Genomic DNA, 748 nt, shown 5'->3' on the forward strand with positions numbered 1-748 from the left:
TATATATATATATATATATATATATATATACATATATATATATGTATATATATATATATATATATATATATATATATACATACACACATATATATATGTATATATGCATATGTATATGTGTATATATATGTATATATATATGTTTGTACATATATATATATATATATATATAAACAAGTATGTGCACATGCGAACACAAATGCATAGACTTATTTTCATACCTACACACATGTATGTATATATGCATGTACACATATATGAGGATAGTTCTTTACAAACATCTACATATGCACACCCCTAAACCCCCACACACACACTCACTCACTCTCTCACACAAGCACAGAGAATGTCTACAAGTATTGGGGTTAGAGTCAGCACTTCAAGGAACGAACATGTGTTAATGAATAATAAGATTCTTAACGCTCACGTCTGAGACTTCATTGGAGCAATTATCTGAAATGATACAAATTTCTTAGCAAACAAAACAATTTCATTTTGATCAAATGATCAATTACAGTTGAGATAAATATAACAGTTACTGTATTGTACTTATTGAACTCGTCGTTTATTAGTTCCAGAAATGAATACGATGTGAGAGATAAACTTTCTGCCTCCTGCACTTAGTAATCTCATTAGTAAAGGTATGTTCATATATCTATCTATATATATACATATACATATAAATATATATATATATATATATACATACATACATACATATATATATATATATATATATATATATATA

Source organism: Octopus bimaculoides, chromosome 8 (assembly GCF_001194135.2).
Source record: "Octopus bimaculoides isolate UCB-OBI-ISO-001 chromosome 8, ASM119413v2, whole genome shotgun sequence".
NCBI lineage: Eukaryota > Metazoa > Mollusca > Cephalopoda > Octopoda > Octopodidae > Octopus > Octopus bimaculoides.